The 23505-nt window shown below is 44.0% G+C and overlaps 1 protein-coding gene across 1 annotated transcript in view; it reads left to right on the forward strand.

Moving 5' to 3' along the window:
• Positions 1-23505, forward strand: part of WBSCR17 (Williams-Beuren syndrome chromosome region 17) — a 630593-nt gene that overhangs the window by 124371 nt on the left and 482717 nt on the right. The gene's annotated exons all lie outside the window — the stretch shown is intronic.

Here is a 23505-nt window from a genome sequence, read left to right on the forward strand (position 1 = left end):
ATTTGTTATGCAGCAAGAGAGATCTAATGTCGAAGCCCTTTCCCTTTTCTTCTTAAAGGTTCCCGCATGACAGCAGTATCTAGAAGGGCCAATGATGCTTTAACCCCAAGGCTTCTGATTTCACAAAGCGGGGCTGCCTCTCTGAAATGGCACGGCCAAGCAGAGCTTGGGATTGCTTTTCACTCCAGGCCCCAAAGTAGGGACACAGACAAGCTGGGACATGTGACGAGGCTCTGGAAAACAGGTTTAAAAATAACTTTACTAGCTCACACTCTGAAATTTAAGCCATCCACTTAGGAAATGCTGAGTGTGGCTAGAAAAATGAGTTTTACATTGTTATTCTTCAAGAACAAAGTGATAAGTGACTTCAGAGTAAGGAGAAGTGGTTGTTTGCAGAGTTTATTAAAAATAAGCTGTCATTTCTGTCCTATATTACATTTGAGTCGCTGGGAGTTAAAACTCAGTTTTCTTACATTTGGGTGTTTTAAGAGACTTTGGACATACTGAAATAAAAGAATGCCTCACAGTTACACAGAAGTGACATTTCCCACGTTTTCCCTTAGAGGGTGGAACATTAAAAGCTTGCCTAACTCCTTTGGATCCTTATCTAGTAGCTGCTTCACAGCCTGAGGAGAAGACAGAAGTAGACAGAGATGCATGCCTGCCTCAGCCAAGACCGGAGAATTGTCAATTATATTTAGATGAGATATAGTATCAGGTATCAAATGAGTTTTTGTTTGTTTTTATTTTCAGTTTTTATTTTGGATTCAAGGAGTACGTGTGCAAATTGGTTACAAGGGCTAATTGCATGGTACTGAGGTTTGGGCTTCAACTGAACTCGTAACCCAGGTAGCAAGCACAGTATCCGGTAGGTAGTTTTTCAGCCCTTACTTCCCTCCTTGTCTTCCTCTGCTTGGAGTCCCCAGTGTCTGTCGTTCTTATCTTTAAGTCCATAGATACCTATTGTTTACATCCCACTTGTAAGTGAGAACATGCAGTATTTGGTTTTCTGTGTCTGCATTAATTCTCTGAAGATAATGGCCTCCAGCTGCATCCAGGGTGTTGCAAAGGCATGGTTTTGTTTTTTTTTTATGCCTGTGTAATATTCCATGGCGTATATGTACCACATTTTCCTTATCCAGTCCACTGTTGATGGGCACCTAGGTTGATTCCATGTCTTTGATATTGGGAGTGGAAGTGCACTTTTTCCTAGCAGCATTTTGGGGATCAGGTAGTTCTGTTGCTCTGGCTCTGAGCTTGCTGTGTTTATGATGATGTTCTCTGTAAGTTCTTTGAAAGTTGCTTGTTTTGCCATCATACTTGGAATATTCTAAAGTTAAAAATTTTCTCTTTTTTTTTTGTTTTTTTGAGACAGAGTCTCGCTCTGTGGCCAAAGCTGGAATGCAGTGGTGCGCTCTCTGTTCACTGCAAGCTCCACCTCCTGGGTTCACACCATTCTCCTGCGTCAGCCTCCCGAGTAGCTGGGACTACAGGTGCCCACCACCATGCCCGGCTAATTTTTTTGTATTTTTAGTAGAGACGGGGTTTCACCGTGTTAGCCAGGATGGTCTCGATCTCCTGATCTTGTGATCTGCCCGCCTCAGCCTCCCAAAGTGCTGGGATTACAGGCGTGAGCCACCGTGCTGGGCCTAAAGTTAAAAATTTTCGAGGAGGCGAATGCCCTTGGATGACTCGATACCTTTCTCACTCTTTCTCTCCTGCTTGGTTTGGCTGATCTGGTAAGGGCTCTGATGGTAGACATGTTTGGGTAAGTAAGCTCCCTGGGGATAAACATCAGCTTCTGTTGTATCCTTCCCCCTTAGTGATAAAGATTGCTGTTTGTCCACCTTACCTTCCCTAGAGATAGGCTTTTTAGCTGGGCATGTGGCCACCCAGAGAAGGATGACACTTCCCGGCTTCTCTTGCAGCGTGGTTGCCTGGAGGTGAGTAGGTCCTTTTCTCTAAGGAGACATAAACCAAAGAACAGGGATGCGAACCAAAGTGCCATGTTTCATTTCCAATTTTGCCCTTAAAGGCAAGGAGCATGCTTTACTCTTCCCTTTTCCTCTTAGTCTGTTTGTGTTGCCGTAAAGGAATACCTGAGGCTGGGTGCAATGTCTCATGCCTGTAATCCCAGCATTTTGAGAGGCCAAGGCAGGAGGATTACTTGAAGCCTGGAGTTCCTGACCAGCTTGGACAACAGAGAGAGACCCTGTCTCTACAAAAAATTAAAAAAATTAGCCAGGTAAGGTGGTGTGCACCTGTAGTCCCAGCAGCTTGGGAGGCTGAGGCGGGAGGATTGCTTGAGCCCAGGAATTTTAGGCTGCAGTAAGCCATGGTCATGTCCCTGCACCCCTGGCTGGGTGACAGGATGAGACCTTAACTCAAAAAAAAAAAAAAAAAAAAATAGAATACCACAGGCTTAGTAATTTTTAAAGCAAAGAGGCTTATTTGGCTCATGGTTCTGCAGATTGTACAAGAAGCATGGTGCCAGCATCTGCTTGTGGTGAGGACCTCAGGAAACTTCCACTCATGGTTGAAGAGAAAGGACAGCCTACATGTCACATGTTGAGAGTGAGCTAGAGAGAGAGAGAGGGTGGTGCTAGACCCTTTTAAACAACCAGCTTTCATGTGAACTAGTAGAGCAAGAACTTGCTCCATTCAATGAAGAGGGCACCAAGCCATTCATAAGGCATCTGTCTCCAAAACCCAAACACCTTCCACTAGGCCAACCTCTGCTATTAGGGATCACAGTTCTTTTTTTTTTTTTCTTCTTTTTCTTTTTTTTTCTGAGATGGAATCTTACTCTGTAGCCCAGGCTGGAGTGCAGTGGTGCGATCTCGGCTCACTGCAAGCTCCGCCTCCCGGGTTCACGCCATTCTCCTGCCTCAGCCTCCTGAGTAACTGGGACTACAGGCGCCTGCCACCACACCTGGCTAATTTGTTGTATTTTTAGTAGAGATGGGGTTTCACCGTGTTAGCCAGGATGGTCTCAATCTCCTGACCTTGGGATCCGTCCGCCTCAGCCTCCCCAAGTACTAGGATTACAGGTGTGAGCCACTATGCCTGGCCAGGGATCACATTTCAACATGGAGATTTGGAGGGGATGAATGTCCAAACTGACTCACCTCCTATCTATCACTGGCTGGAATGCAGATGTAGTTTTGAGCCAACTTGGACCACAAGGAAGAGGGGAACATTTTGGGACAGTGGGAAGGAACGTACAGCCTAGGCCCCTGAGGACTTTGCCATGCAAAATGACTGTCTTCCCTGGTAAAGCTGGTGTCATTTTAGGTCTCTGTCACAAACAGCAGAACGTGTATGCTAACTCACATCCTTTTATGTCTCCCAGGGTGCCCATTACTGGGCCTACTATAGAAGACACTCAATGTTCATTGATCCATACAGTTTAACAAGTTACCACCCGAGGTAAAAATACAACCTACTGCAGGTGAACTTTACCTTTCTGTGGCCTACAACTAGTTAGGCCATTAGAATCTTAGAGTTGGGAAGAATATTCTAGATAATCTATCTAGTCCACTGATATGGTCTGGCTCTATGTCCCCACCCAAATCTCATCTTGAATTGTAATCTCCCTAATCCTTACATGTTGAGGGAGGGGCCTGGTTGAGGGAGGTGATTGGGTCCTGGGGGTGGTTTCCTCAAGGCTGTTCTTGTGATAGTGAGTGATTTCTCACAAGATCTGATGGTTTTACAAGGCAGTTTTCTCTGATCTTTCTTGCCCTCTCTTGCCTGCCACCATGTGAGACGTGCTTCTTCCCCTTCTGTCATGATTGTAAATTTCCTGAGGCCTCCCCAGCCATGTGGAGCTGTGAGTCAATTAAATCTCTTTTTTCTATAAATAATCTCTTTTCTTTATAATTAAACCTCCTTTCTTTATAAATTACCCAGTCTCAGGTATGCCTTCACAGCAGTGTGAAAATAGACTAATACATCTACCCTTCAATGATTTCAGTGTCTGCTCATCATTCTTGTCTAATATAATTCCTGCTTGCTTTATGATGTATCACATGTTGGGCAATCTTAGTTCTACTAAAGGTTTCTTTTTCACAAGCAGAAATATGCAATCTTTTAACTTCCTTTGCTATTGTTTCTCTCTTCTCTTCTTTTCTTTTCTTATTGGGATGGGGTCTTGCTAAGTTGCCCAGGCTGGACTTAAACTCCTGAGTTCAAGTGACCCTCCCATCTTGGCCTCCAGAGTAGCTGGGACTACAGATAGGTGCTGCTGCATCCAGCCCTTTAACTTCCTTTGATCTTGTCCTTATTTTCCTTTTTCAGACCTCATAAAACAACACATTTGGGGGCAGATAGTATGGGGAATGAGAAAAAACAACACCCAAACTTGTGCAAAAATGAAAAATGTCTGTTCATATAAGGACTGAAACAAGTCTATTGAATTTGGCCATGCTGAGGTCATGATGTCGTTGGCAGGATCAAGGGTTCGTGGAAGCCAGATTGAAGTGGGGTGGGGTGCAAAATGAGAACATGGGAAAATGGAACTGATGTGGATGACCATGCCAAGAAATTGGATTGAGAACTGGGGAAAGAGAGATGGAGGTGCAGGGTTAGAGGTGGGGTTTGCTGTGCCTGTGTTTAGGAAGGGAGTGACTAGAGCAGTTTAGCAGTTAAGAAGAGAGTGTGGATACAGAAATGCTCCAGCATCCACCTGCTGCTACAGCATTCCCAGCTCTGCTTTGTCCAGCTCCTGCCCGGCTGCACAGGCACCCCCTGAACTCTTCTAGTTCAATGCACCCTTCTTGGCTCCCACTTGCTCACTCTCTCTGGGTCTGCTGTCATCATGGAGAATGCTTGCCAAGGTCATTAAGGGTTGATTGACACTAGTTGATTGACACTAAGACATTTCAGCAATTCCTGGCATTTGGAGTTCTAACATCTAGCACTGCAGCGTTTGGTTTCATGGCTGTTTTATTTTCTGGGAGTATTCCACCAAGAGAGAAGGGAGCCTGGTGGTCAGGAGCTGAGTCTTTGGAGTCACACGGATCTGAGTTTGAACCTCAACTCCGCCCTTTATTAGTTGTGCAGCCTTGAGCAAGTCATCCTGCTCGTTTATCCCCATCTGTAAATAAAATGAGATAATAAAAATGCCAACCCCTTAGGCTTATGGTGAGGAATGAAGAGCGATTACGTGACAACTTTGAGAGAATGAAGATTTTAGAATGAAGGCAGAGACTGGGATCCCTCCCATTCCCAAGGCTCAGATTAAAAGTTGCCCAGGTGCGGTGGCTCATGCCTGCAACCCCAGCACTTTGGGAGGCTGAGGTGGAAGGATCATTTAAGGCCAGGAACTGGAGACCAGCCTGGGCAACATAGTGAGACCCTATCTCTACAAAAAAAATTTAAAAATTAACTGAGCATAGTGGTGCACACCTGTAGTTCCAGTTGCTTGGGAGGCCAACATGGGAGGATCACTTGAGCCCAGGGGTTCAAGGCCACATTGAGCTATCATGGCACCACTGCACTCCAGCCTGGGATACAGAGCGAGACCCTATCTCCAGAAAAAAAAAAATCAACCAAAAAAACCTCTGTCTTTTGGAAAGGACCCCTAGGAAGAAATGGATGTTTCTCAGGAAAAGCAATTAATCAATGTCACCTAGCCCCGCTCTAGGACCTTCCAAATGCCTCTTAGTATCTGTGTTCTTTTCTTGGCTCCTGGATAATAAGCAGTTGAAATAATTACGTTCTACGTCTTCGGCACCCACCTGCCCTCGTCCTCCATCCACTCACTCGGTGGAACCTTTGTCATTTTCGACAGTAATATGACTGAAGTTTGTGGGCTTTTCTAACCCCACACATGATCTATACCAAGTGGGAAGATTCTGTGGGGGCCGTGCTAAGAGAGTGTGCTAAAAAGAGAGACTATTTTAAAAAACCATCCCAATTTTGTGAGGCAGAATATTGTTGCCATTTTTACTTTGCGCTGCCTGTCATCCACGGTGTCAAGAAGGGCACAGGTATGGAGTAGTCCATGCTAATGGTGACATTCCGGGCACATTTGTTGTCCTTGGGATGTTTGGAAAAGGGGGAGGCAGGTGGAAAATTGGGCAATGTCTGGCCGAGTCTAGGTGGAAAATTAATGCTTAACTGTGAAAGAGTGGAGACTTGGGAGCAACCCCTGGGCATATGTGCAACCTCTAGTTCTGGGTCTCTGAAGGTTAACGCCCTGTGGACACTGGGGACTGAACTGGTTGAGATTTTTCAGTCTCTTTAATGGGCAAAGGCTAGAGATAATGAAGGTGAGTTCTAGGTGTAAATTACTATTTCGAATTAGCTTCTGGAGGTGGAAAATTCTTTTAAAGAAGAGCACAGAGATTACTCAGTAAAAACAGGAGAAATCAATAGGGGAGGACTGGTGTAAATTGGGAAAGGTCTGCAGAGAGCAGGATTTTTTTTTTTTGCAAAGGTATCTTCGTACTCCTACCCTGTATAGGTGAGATTTTGCCTGGACCCGTAGCTAGTGGTCTTATAAAATCAGAATCACACCTTTGGAAAGCCATTTGTAAGTACATACTCCGAGTCATAAAAATATTTCATATCTCTGAACTAGTAATCTTCCTTCTGGGAATTTATGCTAGGGAAATCAATCATAAAGGAGGAAAAGTGCCACATGCATGAAAATGCTGATGGCCTCGTTGGTTTTTTTTTTGAGACAGAAGCTTGCTCTGTCACCTAGGCTGGAGTGCAATGGCATGATCTCTGCTCACTGCAACCTCCACCTCCTGGACTCAAGCAATTCTCCTGCATCAGCCTCCCAAGTAGCTGGAATTATAGGCACACACCCACCACTCCTGGCTAATTTTTGTATTCTTAGTAGAGATGGGATTTCACCATGTTGGACAGGCTGGTTTCAAACTCCTGACCTCAAATGATCTGCCTGCCTTGGCATCCCAAAGTGCTGGGATTATAGGTATGAGCCACCACAACTGGCCCTTCATTGCTTTTAATAGTAACAATTTGGAAGCCACCTAAAAGACTAATAGGATTGGAATGGTCATTTAAATTATGGTATATTGAATCAATAGACTGCTATACATTCATTAAGATTATAATTATAAGGCCAGGCATGGTGGTTCATGCCTGTAATCCCAGCACTTTGGGAGGCCGAGGTGGGTGGATCACGAGGTTGGGAGATCGAGACCATCCTGGCTAACATGGTGAAACTCCGTCTCTACTGAAAATACAAAAAATTAGCCGGGCATGATGGCGGGCGCCTGTAGTCCCAGCTACTCAGGAGGCTGAGGCAGGAGAATGGCGTGAACCCAGGAGGTGGAGCTTGCCGTGAGTGGAGATCGCGCCACTGCACTCCAGCCTGGGCGACAGAGCGAGACTCCGTCTCAAAAAAAAAAAAAAAAGATTGTTAATTATGAATACCCTTTAGAAGCTTGCATCTATCTGAAATCAGTGCTTTTATGATATAAGCATAATGTAAAAACTTGTCTGTACAATTGACTTTTTTGGGGGGCGGGGGGAGGGGCAAGGTTTTGCCATGTTGTCCAGACTGGTCTCGAACTCCTGGGCTCAAGTGATCTACTTGCCTCAGCCTCCCAAAGTGCTAGGATTACAGGTGTGAGCCACCATGCCCGGCCTGTTACTTCTTTTCCTCTGCTGGATTTGGGTTTGGTTTGTTCTTGTTTCTCTGGTTCCTTGAAGTGTGAGCTTAGATTGTCTATTTGTGCTCTTTCAGATTTTTTTAAATGTTTCTAGTTTTATTTGTATTAGTATTTATCTTGAAGAAGAGTGAAAACACAATTAAATAAGTAATGGAGAATGTTTTTAAATAGTACCATCATAGACAAAAGTACTAACCTCGTTATAGCTTTGGAGATAGATGGGGAAAACATGAGAAAATTTTTTTGATGGCTACCATTGCCTCTTGAACAATGCAGGGGTTAGAAGTGCTGACCTCCTTGGCAGTTGAAAATCCACATATAACTTTAGGCTCTCAGAAACACTTCACTACTAATAGTCTACCTTTTTTTTGTTTCTTTTTTGAGATGGAGTCTTGCTCTGTCGCTCCCTCTGACAGTGCAGTGGTGCAGTCTCGGCTCACTACAACCTCCGCCTCCTGGGTTCAAGCTATTTTCTTGCCTCAGCCTCCCGAGTAGCTTGGATTACAGGCGTGCACCACCATGTCTAGGTAATTTTTGTATTTTTAGTAGAGATGGGGTTTCGCCACATTGGCCAGGTTGGTCTTGAATTCCTGACCTCAGGTGATCCACCTGCCTCAGTCTCCCAAAGTGCTGGGATTACAGGCATGAGCCACTGCACCTGGCCAAATAGTCTACTGTTGACCAGAAGCCTAACTAGTAACATAAAGTTAATTAACACATACTATGTATGTCATAAGTATTATATATCATATTCTTACAATAAAGACGAGCTAGAGAAAAGAAAATGTTTTTAAGAAAATCGTAAGGAAGAGGAAAATCTATTTACTGTTCATTAAGTGGAAGTGGATTGTCATAAAGGTTTTCATCTTCATCGCCTTCACGTTGAGTAGGCTGAGGAGGAGAAAGAAGAGAGGCTGGTGTATTAGTCTGTTCTCACACTGCTGTAAAGGAAGACCTGAGACTGGTAATTTATAAAGAAAAGAGGTTTAATTGACTCACAGTTCCACATGTCTGGGGAGGCCTCAGGAAACTTACAATCATGGTGGAAGGCAAAGGAGAAGCAAGTATTTTCTTCACAAGGTGGCAGAAAAGACAGAGAGAGAGAGCATGGGAAACCGCACTTACAAAACCATGAGATCTCTTGAGAACTGACTGTCATGAGAACAGCATGGAGGAAATCCCCAGGATCCAGTGGCCTTCCACTAGGTCCCTCCCTCGACATGTGGGGGTTACAGTTTGAGATGAGATTTGGGTGGGGACGCAGAGCCAAACCGTATCAGTTGGTCTTGCCATCTCAGGGGTGGTCAAGGCAGAAGCAAATCCACGTATAAGGGGACCCATGTAATTCAAACCTGTGTTATTTAAGGGTCAACCATTCTGTGACTTATATATAAAATAAAGACAGAAACATACAGATAGGACCTGAAAGGAACATACAGAAAATGAGAACAGTTGATGTGTTCACGTGGTGAAAACAGGAGTGATCATTTTCCTTGTTTGTTTCAGATCATTACAATTACAATGTTCCTATAAGTCAAATCCTGGCTTTGTCAATGAACGGCTTCAGGTTTGTCTTCTGTGAAATGGGTGTAATAATAATAGTAATGCTAGCAACTAATTTCCCCCCATGCTTTGTTCTTAGTCTTTCTATACATCAACTCATTCGGTCTTCCCCACCCACCTATAAGGTCGGTACTACAGGCAGGGAAGGGAACGTGGAGGACTTGTCATGGGCACTCGGAGCAAATCTGGGCTTCCAGATCCACCTAGTCTTACCGTGAAGGTGACAGCCTTAACCACCTCTTCGTACCATCTTCTTTCCTCTTTACTGAATCTTTCTAGATATGTTGTAAGAAATAGAGGTGATGTATGCTTCCTTTGGGCCTGGCATTTAGGAGAAATTCAGTCAACAGTAGCTGGTAATCATCATTGTCATTATAATGTTTGTATAATAAAGCAATAAAAAGAAAATAACAGAAAGTAGAGTCAGTGCCTTGAAGTTCATGTATGTGATGAGCAAAACTCACAGTTAATATTTTCACGCACATGTCCTATTTTAATGCATTCTTAAGGTTCATCTTTACATAACAGCATCTGTTTCAGATTTCCTTTCTTACGTGGGTTAAATATACCTCCTGCAAGGATGTTTATAGTGCCTTACCTCTCTTTAGCACTTTGTCCTTCTTTCAAATCATATTCATATTTATTTTTTTCTCTCATTAATTTTGGGAGACATGTCAGTGATCCCCCCATTTTATAGATCTGTGATCTCTCACCCTTTTTGGATTGCATACCCCATTAGTAAAAATTTTTAAGCATATACCTCCAATACCTGCTTATTTGTTTAATTATACATTATATGTGTGGATTGCTGACAGATTATATTTAAAAACATGAGACGATGAAGATGAAATAAGCAATGTTTCAAATTTATTTTTCAATATGGTTTATTTAATAGCTTAGTAAACCTTTTTTCCTCTCATTAAAATATCATTACTGGCCATATTTTCCATGGCAGCCGTCTTGGTAGATCTGTTTTTGTTATTTTCAAAATCATAGTTTAATGCTTTATGATAGAGTAATTCACAAGTCTGGTTTTAATTCACTTATTTTTGGTTTCAATACTGGAAAAGATACCCCCCAAAAGAGATGCAGATCCAAGTAGAAGAAATTCATAGTTGGTGGTGCTTAATAAATTATGACACTCGCTTTGCGAAGCCATCCATGTATTATGCAAAAGTTTTTGTTGAAATTCAGCTAGTAAATTTCCGTTTCTCATGATGCCAGTCAGTTGCTCTTGCAAACTGACTGAAAGGTGATGCATTTCAATATTTTTAACAAATGGGTTCAAAACCTGCTGAAACTCTTCATATGGAAGACATTTAAAAGCCTAGAAAATCTGTTTCCAAGTTTTTCAAGTGTGAATATATGAGTTTTTATAAATTAAATTATAGCATTTTCAGCCACAAATCATTAATCATGGAAACATTTCCAAACATCCACTTTCAAAATGCCTCTCTAGTAGTACAAGTATTCTTTTTTATTGGAAAGCATTAGTTTCTCATTCATCGTGTAAATGTCATCTGTACCTTGAGGTAACAAATTAAGTACGTTGATTTTTTCTGAAAATATTTATGGATGCCATAGGCTCTTGAGGGATATCTGTCATCCAAGAATAGGTTATTATATTTTGAACTTAAAAAATAATGCATAGTTTATTTTTAATTTGCAACGCTTCTCAAGCTTTTTGACACAAGATAACCAGCAAACTTCTGGGTATTTCCAGGGGACTGCCTATTTTACTAAAGGAGTTTTTTGACAGTATGGCTATGTTTTAAACATCTGTGTTTTTACAATTGATTTCCTGGAGCCTTTTGTGCCCTTTGCTCTAGTAACTTGCCAGGAATATGCAGTGAATGAAATTAGCTGTGCTCCGGTCTTTGTAAGCTCGCCCCAAAACCCTGCTTTTATTTCAGTCAAAGCATCCATTCCTTCAGTAGGCACCCTAGACGCTTTTTCCCTCGAACAAGGTTTTCACGTAAGAACTCATTTAGTTCAGGATATAAATTTACCATAGTGACAAAAACCGCAATTACTTTTGCACCAACCTGGTCATTGACTCACAAAAATGGTATAGTGTACGTGTTGTAACAGAGACTGAATCTAGCAAGTATCACAGGCTGAAATGTGGGAAAAACCCTTCTCCCTGAGCACAGTAAACCTGCCTGCTGTGTGCACCTTTCTTAAGTTTCTGTCTTCAAATCGTCGCCAGTGTTTTCAATAAATTTTCCAAAAGTATTTGCTGACAAATAAATGCATTTAGTTTATTGCCAGAGTGTGTTTTTGTGTAATACTCCTTTCTTGGCTGTAGGTGAAAACACAAGCATTTCCCCAGTGTGACTTCTTATCTTTTGCTTTTGAGTGGAGAACTCTGAAAGAGAATCATAATGCTTATTGTTTAGTTTGGGGGAAATTTGGAAGGTTCTGGGGTTGTGTCTGGTAGGATGTTAAATATCATTGAAAACATTACAGATACTTGTCTTCTATTTCTGTATGGTTCATTTTAAAATGTCATCCAAAAGCATGATATATTCTTAAAGCAAGGGTTACTGTTAATGGCAGTGCATCTGCATCCGTATTTCAATACTCTTCTCCTTTTTTTTTGAGACAAGGTCCATTCTGTTGCCCAGGCTGGAGTGCAGTGGCACTATCATAGCTCGTTGCGGCCTTGAACTCCTGGGTTCAAGCAATCTTCCCGCCTCAGCTTCCCAAGTAGCTAGGACTATAGGTGTGCACCACTGCACCTAGCTAATTTTAAAAAGTTTTTGTAGAGATGGGGTCTCACTATGTTGCCCAGGCTGGTCTCAAACTCCTGGCCTCAAGTGATCCTTCCTTCCCAAAGTGCTGAGATTACAGGTGTGAGCCATCACAACTGGCCTCAATATTCTTCTTGGTAATTCCTTTTGGACCTCTATCAGATTGTCAATCTTTTAATCTCAGATAGTGGCTCCAGGCAAGCTCCCAACAGGAGGAAAAGAGTCCGCTCTGCCCTGTGAGGTTGGAGCTGTTTGCCTTAAGACTGTCATCCCCAGGGCACATGCTGTGTACACACATCTTTAAATCTCTTATCTGTTTTATGAGGACTTGTTTGGTTAAACCTGCACCATGAGATCTGTACAGTCACTGCCTGGGCATGTGTGAACTGCCTCGGGCTGTGATCAGACCCTGGAAGAAAGTGCCCCTGCTGCTTCCTCCAGGACTCACTCAGGGAGCGAATTGTCCTTGCCACATGGGACATCACCCCCAAAGGAGGATGTCACCGCCAGGACATGTGTTTATTTTGGTTATACCCAAAACCTTTTTTTTTTGTTTTCAGATCAATAAGCATTGCTGTAACAGAAGTTTTATTATAGGCTTGCAACCTTTTATCTGCGATCCTGAAACTCAAAAAACAAAACAAAACAAAAAAAAAACAAAAAAAGGATGAGGCCACGTGCAGTGGCTCACGCCTGTAATCCCAGCACTTTGGGAGGCTGAGGCAGGTGGATCACAAGGAGAGGAGTTTGAGACCAGCGTGGCCAACATGATGAAACCCTGTCTCTACTAAAAATACAAAAATTACGTGGGCATGGTGGCGCTTGCCTGTAGTCCCAACTACTTGGGAGGCTGAGGCAGGAGAATCTCTTGAACCGGAGAGGTGGAGGCTGCAGTGACCCAAGATTGTACCACTGCACTCCACTGGGCTACAGAGTGAGACTCTGTGTCAAAAAAAGGTGGTAAAACCTAACTGTAATGGGATATAAGGCTATTTATGATGTTTACTTATCTCATTTCATGTGACTGTGTACACATTTCGTTGCAGGAATATTCACGTATTAAGTTGGGATGCTGACCCAGACCCATTAGAGAATGTTAGATTATATATGTGTGAAAAGAAAATACAAACTTGGGGCCCTAAAGTTACTCTGCCAAAGGGGAAAGTCAAGCTGGGAACTGAGTCATGCAAACCTGTGTCCCATTTTGTTCCTAAATTCATGGCTGCAAAGATAAAAGGCTACATACCTCCCTCATGATTTACTCAGGAGGAAATTCTTTGTGGGTTCCAGTATCTTTTACCCTGAAGCAGTTCTCTTGAATTTCACCCTGACAATGTAAATTACCAGTTTATCTTCATAGGTATGGGACAAAGGACAGAATTGAAATCATCCCTCCACTGACCTGGGCCGTATGCCTGCCTGACTGCATCCTCTATGTTTATTAAGAATGCACTGAGTGCAAGACAATTTGAAACTGACTATTCTTCTGCCCTCTGCTTCCCCATGAAATATGCAGATTCAGTGACCCCGATCAAAGCCTCAAGTGGACGCAACCACGTAGCTCTTTTATCTACTTTATTGGTTTGTTTTCACGCTGCTGATAAAGACATACCCAAGACTGGGTAACTTACAAAGAAAAAGAGGTTTAATGGACTCACATTTCCCCGTGGCTGGGAAGGCCTCACAATCATGGTGGAAGGCAAAAGGCACATCTTACATGACAAGAGACAATGAGAGCCAAGTGGAAGGGGAAACCCCTTATGAAACCATCAGATCTCATGAGGCTTATTCACTACCATGAGAACAGTATGAGGGGAGCTGCCCCCATGATTCGATGATCTCCCGCGGGGTCCCTCCTACAGCACGTGGGAATTATGGGAGCTACAATTCATGATGCGATTTGGGTGGGGACACAGCCAAAACGTGTTACCTATTCTTCCTTTTTTTTTCCTCCTTCCTCTCTTCATTACTGGCTGCTCTTCTCTCTTTAAATATAGACATCCCTAAACTCTCTTTGGAAAAAACCATGAATCACTGATATTTCCTGTGGTTTCGTGTTCCTTTTTCCTGGGTACATCCTAAACCTTGGCCAAATAAATCTCTAAAATAACTGAGACTCTAGTCAGTCATTTCTTTGGTTTACATAGGTACAGGTAAGAATTTCTACAGCTCCCAAAAAACTGTGATTCTAAAAAATTTCTACAGCTCCCCAAATTCTGATTCTAAAGCCCAGTGTGCCCAAAGTTTTGGATACAGGACTGTGACCCTTTCCACAGTACCATGAATTGTTCTGGCACTCCCCAGGCTAAGTTGTGAGGGAAAGAGTCAAATTCTGTTAAGATATTGGAAGAAATTTGTTCTGAGTCAAATGGGAGGACCATGACTCTTGACACAGTCACAGGAGGCCCTGAGAACGTGTGCCCCAGGAGGTCTGGTTACAACTTGGTTTTGTATGTTTCTGGGAGACATAAGACATCAGTCAATACATGGAAGGTATGCACTGGTACAGTCCAGAAAGGCAGGACCACTTAAAGCTGAGGAGAGTTTCCAGGTCATAGGTAGATTCAAAGATTTTCCAACTGGCAATTGGTTGAAAGAGTTAAGTTATTATCTGGAGACCTCGAATCAATAGAAAGGAGCATTTGGGTTATAAGTTCTTGTGGAGGTCAAGATTTTTATCATGCGGATAAAGCCTCCAGGCAGCAGGCTTCAGAGCTCTTATTGGACCTAAAAGGGTGCCAGGCTCTTACTTAATTCTCTCCTGGATCAGGAAAAAGACCTGGGAAGGGAAGGGGATTCTCTATAGAATGTAGGTTTCCCCCACAAGAGACAGCTTTGCAGAGCCATTTCAAAATATGTCAAGGAAATATATTTTGGGGTAAAATACTTGAATTTCTTTCAGGGCCTCCCATTTATCATGTTGGTATCTTACCGCTGCAAAGAATCTGTTTTGTCAGTCTTCAGATCTCTGTTTTACTTTTAATGCTGGTCACCTGTGCCTTGCAAAAGGAGGAGAGTGTAAGAAGGCATGTCTGACCAGCCATTCCCATTATGGTCTAACCTAGTTTTTCAGGTTTCTTTGGAATGCCCTTGGCCAAAAAGGGGGTCCATTAATCAGTTGGGGGGCTTAGGATTTTATTTTTGATTTGAGTGTACCCCACTTTTGAGCATATAAAGGGTGACATGAAAACCCACAGGATTTGTTACTTGCTCCAAGTCACCCAGCAAGCTGAAAACAGGAATCAGAAATGAGACTCGGCCACAGTCTGCTACTGCGGCTTTCACTGAATCACATCTTGTTGTCTGTCTGAGGAGAAGATTCTGGGTCTAGTTTAAAACTGGAGCTTTCCAAATAGAACATGTATATCAGTGGCCTTCTGCCAAGAGAAGATTTCATTCACTGCCAGCATCAGCTGTGAGAGGCGATGTCAGGGAGTGGGGAAGAATCTAGACTCACAGGATGTTCAAGTTAGAGCAATTTCCCCAGTGGATTCCTATCTATTTTCACTCACCCATTCAACAAAATATTCAATGATCCTATGCTAGGAATGGAGCTGATAGGGTTTGGCTGTGTCCCCACCCAAATGTCGTCTTGAATTGTGGCTCCCACAATTCCCGCATGTCTTGGGAGGGACAAAGTGGGAGGTAACTGAATCATGGGGGCAGGTCTTCCTCGTGCTGTTCTCGTGATAGTGAATAAGTCTCATGAGATCTGATGGTTATATAAAGAGGAGTGTCCATGCACAAGCTCTGTCTTTTCTTGTCTGCCACCATGTGTGAGATGTACCTTTCACCTTCCACCATGATTGTGAAGCTTTGCCAGCCATGTGGAACTGTGAGTCCATTAAACCTGTTTCTTTTGTACATTGCCCAGTCTTGGGTATGTCTTTATCAGCAGTGTGAAAATTGACTAACACAGGAGCTAAGCCCAGTCAAGACAAAAGTCTGTTGAATTCTGTCTGCCCTGAAGGAGTTCAGTTTACTGGGAGGGATGTGCAAATTTCCTACATAAGATTCATGTGCAACCTGGAAAATGCTTGTGAGTTCATGGGAGAAGCTGTCCCCTCTGGAGAGTGTGTGGTGATGTGTTCATAGGGAAAGTAGCTCTTAAATGGAAACTTATAGGTTGCCTAGGACTTTTTCAGGGGACCTGGCTTGTGGAAGGCATTCCAGTTGAGGGAATGGCAAGAGTAAAGGCATAGTGGCTGGCCGAAAGACTAGATACATCTGCTGTAAACCAAAAATAAAATTCTCAGTCCTCCCCTAGTCACATGAATGGGCCCCTCCTTTTGGCCAAGGGCATTCCCAAGTTAACCTGAAAAATGAGTTCAGGCTATGATAGGAAGGGGGAGCTGGACATACCTCATTATACCCTTCTCCCTTTTCAGAATTACTGACAGAGCAGACTCTTTAATTCCGATAAGAAACATTTACAATCTGTTCTCCCTGAAGCCTGCTACCTGGAGGCTTCATCTGTGTGATAAAACCTTGGTCTCCACAACTCTTTCTCACAACCCAGACATTCCTTTCTATTGATAATAATTCTTTCAACCAGTTACCAATCAGAAAATCTGAATCTGCCTATGATCTGGAAGCCCCTGCTTTCAGCTGTCCCACGTTTTCAGATCCAACCAGTGCATAACTTGCATGTATTGATTGATGCCTGGTGTCTCCCTACAATGTATAAAACCAAGTTGTGGGCTAGGCGTTGTGGCTCATGCCTGTAATCCCAGCACTTTGGGAGGCTGAGGTGGGTGGATCATTTGAGGTTAGGAGTTCGAGACCAGCCTGGCCAACGTGGTGAAACCCTGTCTCTACAAAAAATACAAAAATCAGCCAGACATGGTGGTGCATATCTGTAGTCCCAGATACTTGGGACGCTGAGACAAGAGAATTACTTGAGTCTGGGAGGTGGAGGTTGCAGATTACAGTGAGCGGAGATGGCACCACTGCACTCCAGCCTGGGTGACAGAGCAAGACTCCATCTCAAAAAAAACCCCAAAAACCAAAAACAAAAAACCAAAACCGAGTTCTGGGCTGACCACCTTGGGCACATGTTCTCAGGACCTCCTGGGGCTGTGTCACAGGCCATTGGTCACTCATATTTGGCTCAGAAGAAATCTTTCTAAATATTTTACAGATTTTGACTTATTTCAGTGACAGTAATTTGGCACCCAATATGGGGCCACTCTTTTGCCGACACTGCGTATCTCAGTAGCTCAGTACTATTGACCATCAAGTGAGAATGAGAGAGGTGGGAGATGAAACTCTCAAGGCTGGCAGAGGTCTTACCATCCCAGATTCTGTGCTGAGAGGTATAGATTTCCAATGTGTAGCTAGAGAACATTTTTGAGCAGGAGAGGGAAGAGTTTCTCTAAAAGGACTCTCTCTCTCTCTTGCGCTCCTACCCCCTGCAGAAATGCCTTCTGCAACATTCCTGCTGGGTGGTTGAGTGGCCTCTGTGTGACCACTTCTGGGGACATTATTTGGTTAACATAGAAATTAATTTATTTTATATAGCTCTTGGTTTGTCACCTCCATTGGTTTTAAGACCTGGCATTTTAGGGCTGCCTGAACAACTTCAATCTGTTCATTTTTTGTGAAATGGGTGCAGGATACTTCAGTTTAACTCATTCTGTATCCTCATTTTTCATACAAGTTGTCTTATTATTCTTAACTATTATTAAAAGGAATGATAAAAAGTAATTAACCAGCTGGAACAGATTCATGCTTCCTATTAGTCAGGGCGTCCATTATAAAACCTCCTGAAAGTTCAGCCTTAGAAATAAATTCTCCAAGTAGGTGGATTAGCTAATGAATTATTCTTCTCCAGAGATGAGTGTATTTTCCCAACACAGCCAGCACTCCCCTCCACTGCTCATTTATCAAAGGGGGAAAAGTGGAAGTGAAAAATAGAAATGGCTTGTCAATATAATTTACTATGTAAAAGCTATAGATTTGATATGGTTTGTGGAAGGTTTCTGCACTGTCCTTCTCCACTATTATTTATGGTTTTAGTGTGACACTGAACCTCGGCTTCAGGAAGAAAATGCTGTATTCAGTCAGTGGTCTCTTCAGGGTCCCTAGGAAATGCTCCCAGTCCCTTCCAGGCCACTGTGGGGAAGCTGGAGATGGATCTGCTGCAGAACGAACCAAGAGGTGATGCCAGAGCCTCCGTTTGTCCTGTATGGATCCCGCAATGAGTTTTAGGGGCACTTGGAATTTGACAAAGGAATAATTACGTTGCAAGTGCAAGAATGACGTTGCAAGATCCTGGGTTCTGTGACTCACTGCCTCCCACAGCCTCCTGGGTATTGACAGGCAGTCCTGACTCCTGGAAGACCATGTGACACTATGAGCCAGCTGTATTTGACCTCTGCGTTGGCCCTTTGTGCTTGTAAACACAAAGCATTGCTCCCCTCAGCTGTATTCATGGCCTCCCGCCATTGCTAATACCAAGAAATTGAGATGGGATGGATCAGGGAACCCGAAGACCACTCCTTTTTTCCTTTGTGGCTGCCCTTGCGCTCACATGAACTGAGACCCAAAAGTCCTTTCTCAGAGAGAAGCTGCCTCCTGGGGGAATTCTTCCTGGATATAGAACACAGGGCCAGGCCTCCCAGGACCAAGGGGCTGACTCCCATATTATCTGTGTCAATAAGAAGCATTTGCTTCTTGCAGATACTAGAAGATCTGAAGCTGTCCACTGCACTCAGTATTCCCTAAGTGCAATGCTGACTCATGGCCAAAAGTGAACTCTTCATGCTTCATGAAGTCTTCCACAGTTTTGTATTAGCCTGAGAAGGCTCAACTCAAGTGCAGTTTCTTTCATGAAGCCTTGATAATGCAGGTTACAAGTCAGTTCTGTTCAACAAACAGGGCACCTTTGTGTCCTAAGTCCCACGCTGGACTCTGAGAATCTAAGAGTAAATGAGACATGTATCCATCCCCAAGAAGTTTTCAGTCTGCTGATAGACACATGTATAGAAAAACTGCAGATAAACACAGTAAGAGAGGTGGCAGGAATATATCACAGAAACCTGGAAAAAATCATTACCATGTGTCCCGAATGCTTGGGAAAATCTTTACAGAGAGGATGATATTTATGCTGGGTTTTGATGTATTCGTAGGAGTTTGCAGGAAACCTGCAAATAAACACAGTAAGAGAAGTGTCAGGAATATATCACAGAAGCCTGGAAAAAGCATTACCATCTGCCTTGAATGCTTGGGAAAACCTTTATAGAGAGGATGATATTTATGCTGGGTTTGATGTATTCATAGGAGTTTGCTAAGTAGAAAGTAAAGTGAAGGAGTGAGGAACACATTTGAGGCAGAAAAGACACGTACAGAAGCATGACTTGAAAGCCCACAGGGTGGGGCATAGTGTGTTTCTGATGCTCAGGTTATGTGTATATGGGGGATGAGGCTGGAGAGGGGACCTCTCCTAGTTGTTTCTAATGATATTGCAATCACCTAAGACCCCAAGCCTGGCACACAGTACCCACTGGAGCGGGGAGACCCAGGTTGAGCTCATGGGGTAGAGCTGGAGCAGGGAGCTCTCACCTTCAGAGGGGTGACTAAATCTGAATGTTTAGAGAATTCCATACCCAGAAATGTCAAAGGTTGAGATCAAAGCTGCAGATCTCTGAGTCAGAGGGAGTTGGAAAAGAAGGAGCAACAGAAGCAAGTTGATCCAGCCAGGTTTGAATGGGGGATGGCACTTCCTGTTTCATGCACGTGTGCCTTGTCTTTTCAAATCAATTATATTCTACTTGAAGGCAAGAGAAATGGTTTAAGAAATTTGTTTAAGTCTTATTCAGTAAGGGCTAATAAAGTATTATGAAAACATAGAGAAGTCATATCAATTGCCCAAGATGATAGAGTTAGTAGGGGCAGACCTAGAGTTTTAGGGGCACTTGGAAACAAAGCACTGGTCCCTATCCTGTGCCTCACATCTCATGCACAGTTTGTGCTTAGTGGACAGTGTCATATGTTAAGAGAGGGGACATAAGCCAATGGAAGTACACACAGAACATGGAGGTCAACAGATCTTGGTCCTGTTTTATGCAAAAAAATCTATTACGGGAGTAGAGAGAATGACAAGGCCTTGAGTAGGGGATGGGGAGAGGGATCACTGTTATTAAATACTTGCAGGAATTTTATATACAAAAAGGAGTTGTTTTGTCCCATGTGGCCTTGGAGGCCGTCCTGGACTTGCAATAGAAGTTGCAGTGAGGCCGATTTCTCCCTAACTGCTGATGCTACCTGAAAGTTCCATGGGCTGTCTAGAAAGAGTAAGGCTCCCAGGACGAGAGGCAGAAACATCACAGACATTGTCAAGGAGCTTCCTCGTCTTGGTTGGTGACCCCACAGAATGATTTGCAGTGTCTCTTCCAATGTGGAGATGCTCTACATCTCTTGACACTTCTATAATTCTGCCATTCTCCCTGACTCCCAGGAGAGCCCAGGATCTGTGAAGGCCTCAGAAGTTGAGAGCTAGGCTGACTGAAACACACAGACCTTTGCTTTAATTATTCCACTGTGTGAGATCCATTTGCCAAGGGAAATTGGGGAAAGTATTTTTAGCCAAGGCATTTGCTTTTAGGGGACTCATTCTCCTAGAAATATTCTACTCCTCCTCTTTTATGCTATACCTTATTATTCCCCAGGATTTTTACTCCTTGAGACGCTATTTGGATTTTTTTAAATCTTTTTTTTTTGAGACAGAGTCTTGCTCTGTCACCAAACCTGGAGTGCAGTGGTGTAATCGCAGCTCCCTGCACTTCTGGGCTCAAGTGACCCTCCTGCTTCAGCCTCCCAAGTAACTGGGACCACAGGTACATGCCAACACATCCTGATAATTTTTGTTTTTATTTTGTGGAGATGGAAGTCTCATTATGTTGGCCAGGCTGGCCTCGAACTCTTGGACTCAAACGATTCTCTTGCCTTGGCCTTCCAAAGTACTAGGGTTATAGGCATGAGCCTCTGTGCCCAGCCTCTTTTTCATCCTTAGACTGGTTTGATTCCAAAAGAATTATAAACCCAGGTGTTAAATTTCAACATATAGAGATGACGTCCTATTGATCGTCACACCGGCTCATCCTCCTGAGTGGGCAGCTGACCTCACAGTGCACGGCTTCCCCTGCGTCTGCACTTTGGAAACCCTTGGACAGTTGGAGAAATCCCCATGCTCAGGCTACACTCCCAAGGGGTTAGATCAGAAAATCTGGGTGGGGTCGGGCACTGGAGGTCTTTTAAACTGCCTGGATGGTTCCAGTTTGCGGTCACGTCTGGGAGTCGCTGCTTGAGATGCATCCTGGATTCACCCTGGCAGGACTCATGGGCCCCTGTCCCCTTTCAGAGCTTAGAGGGATTGAGCAAAGCCACTTTCAGTTTCTCCACTCGCCAGCCGGATGCTCGAGGAAGTTATCTTACTGCTCAGAGCCACCGGAGCAAAAATACTTTCCCCAATTTCCCTTTGCAAATGGATCTCACACAGCAGAATAATTAAAGAAAAGGTCTGTGTGTTTGAGTCAGCCTAGCACTCGACTTCTGGGTCTTCACAGATCCTGGCCTCTCCTGGGAGTCAGGGAGAATGGCAGAATTACTGAAGTGTCATGAGATGTATGGCATCTCCAAACTGGAAGAGACGCTGCAAATCTTTCGGTGGGGTCACCAACCAAGAGGTGGAAGCTCCTTCCTCTGTGAAATGGAGCCCCTGGAAGGTTGGCTTCCTGTGCCTTGAATTCCTGAGGTGGTGCCTGGCAGGGTGCTCGCCCTGGTGCCCTTGGCCGTGACATTGGTGGTGATCATGATGACCTTAAGAAACGCTGGCTGGGCATTCTTCTGTGGAGGTGTGGCCTCTGTGCCAGGTGTGTCTCTGTCTCAGCTTTTTGCACGTGTACTTCATTTATTCCTCTTAGGAATCGGAGGTGGTAGTTACTATTATTATCTCACCCTTTTCACATCGCCGCCTCCATCGAAAATGATGGTGTTTCTACAGCATAGTGGAGTAAAATGAGACAGCTGCCAGAGGTGATGAGCTTGGGCACTCTTCCTGGGAGCCCTGAGCACTGAGGGGGTCTACATCTTGGGCACCGCAATTACCCGAGTGTACACCTGGGAAGTTCTGCTTTTATTTTCTTTTTCTTTTTTTTTTTTTGAGACGAGTCTTGCTCTGTTGCCCAGGCTGGAGTGCAGTGGCGTGATCTTGGCTCACTGCAAGCTCTGCCTCCTGGGTTCACGCCATTCTCCTGCCTCGGCCTCCCAAGTAGCTGGGACTACAGACACCCGCCACCACACCCGGCTAATTTTTTTGCATTTTTTAAGTAGAGATGGGGTTTCACCATGTTAACCAGGATGGTCTCGATCTCCTGACCTTGTGATCCACCCACCTCGGCCTCCCAAAGTGCTGAGATTACAGGCGTGAGCCACCACGCCCTACCAGAAGCTCTGCTTTTGACACGTGATGATGGTGATGGTGAAGAAGAATGTGAGGATGAATTGCCCTGTTGTGTTCTTCTTTTAAATTCATATTGATTTTTATTTTTATATTTTTGTAGGCGAGATCTTGCTCTGTCACCCAGGCTGGACTGCAGTGGTGTGATCATAGCTCACTGCAGCTTCAAACTCCTGAGCTCAAGTGATCCTTCCAACCTCAGCCTTCTGAGTAGCTGGGACTACAGGCACATGCCATTTTGCCTGGCTGATTTTTAAATTTTTTTCTTGTAGAGGCAGAGTGTCACTATGTTGTCCAGGCTGGTCTCAAAGTCCTGGCCTCAAGCAGTCCTCCTGCGTCAGCCTCCCAAAATGCTGAGATTACAGGTGTAAGCCACTTGTGCCCAACCTGTTTCTTATATACATGTCACTTGTCATTGGCAGGCAAATTGGAGTTGTTCACTTGGCACAGTTTTAATTCTTGAGAACTATTGTGGCTTGAATCGCATTTTCCCCAAATTCTTATGTTAAAGTCCTAATCCCTAGAACCTCAGAATGAGACTGTACTTGTAGAAAAGATCTTAAAGATCTTAAGGGGTAATTAAATTAAAATGAGGTCTTTAGAGTGGGCCTTCATCCCAGATGACTGACGGGTGTCTTTTTTTTTTTTTTTTTTGAGACAGGGTCTCTCTCTGCCACCCAGGCTGGAGTGCAGTCATGTGATCTTGGCTCACTGCAACCTCTGCCTCCTGGGCTCAAGCGATCCTCCCACCTGAGCCCCCCATGTACAGACACGAGCCACCAAGCCCAGCTAATTTTTGTTTGTTTCGTAGAGATGGGGTTTCACTATGTTGCCCAGGCTGGTCTCGAACTCCTAAGCTCAAGCAATCCACCCCACCTTGGTCTCCCAAAGTACTGGGATTACAGGCGTAAGCCACCACGCCCAGCCGACTGGTGTCCTTAAGAGTAAAGGAAATTTGGACACACACGTGTGCACAGAGAGGGAGGACCATACGAGGTTGCACAAGGAGAAGACAGGCCATCTGCAAACCAAGGAGAGAGGCCTGCAGAAAGAAGCAGTCCTTCGGGAGGCTGAGGCGGGC

The sequence above is a fragment of the Colobus angolensis genome, unplaced genomic scaffold (genome assembly GCF_000951035.1).
Source record: "Colobus angolensis palliatus isolate OR3802 unplaced genomic scaffold, Cang.pa_1.0 Scaffold122, whole genome shotgun sequence".
Taxonomy (NCBI): Eukaryota; Metazoa; Chordata; class Mammalia; order Primates; family Cercopithecidae; genus Colobus; species Colobus angolensis.